Genomic DNA, 630 nt, shown 5'->3' on the forward strand with positions numbered 1-630 from the left:
AGGAGAAAGCCTCACCAATAGGATGAATGAAATGGAAAACAGAATATCAAGACTGGAAGATAAAGTGGATGAATTAGACCACTCAAGCAAAGATTATGAAAAATTTAAGAAATCACAAGAATGGAATATGCAGGAATTGTGTGACACCATAAAAAGACTAAACTGATGAATCATAGACATACAGGAAGGAGAAGAATCCCAAGATAATGGCATGGACCAGATCTTCAACAGAATCGTGGAAGAAAATTTCCCAAAATTAAAGAAAGACATGCCCATACAAATACAAGAAGCATATAGAACACCAAACAGACAGGACCAGAAAAGGAACTCTCCATGGCAAATTACAGTAAATACATTAAACCTACAAAACAAGGAGACAATACTGAAAGCTACAAAAGAGAAACAACAAGTCACATATAAAGGAAAACCCATTAGGATTGCAGTTGACTTTTCAGTACAAACTATGAAAGCCAGAAGAGCTTGGACCAAAGTATTTCCAGTTTTAAATGACCACAGATGCCAAACCAGATTACTATACCCAGCCAAAATGCCTATTACAGTCGCAGTGGAAACAAAAAACTTTCATGACATAAATAGGCTGAAGGAATTCATGTCCACAAAACCAGACCT

This window comes from Nannospalax galili, unplaced genomic scaffold (genome assembly GCF_000622305.1).
Source record: "Nannospalax galili isolate Female #2095 unplaced genomic scaffold, S.galili_v1.0 scaffold846, whole genome shotgun sequence".
Lineage (NCBI taxonomy): Eukaryota > Metazoa > Chordata > Mammalia > Rodentia > Spalacidae > Nannospalax > Nannospalax galili.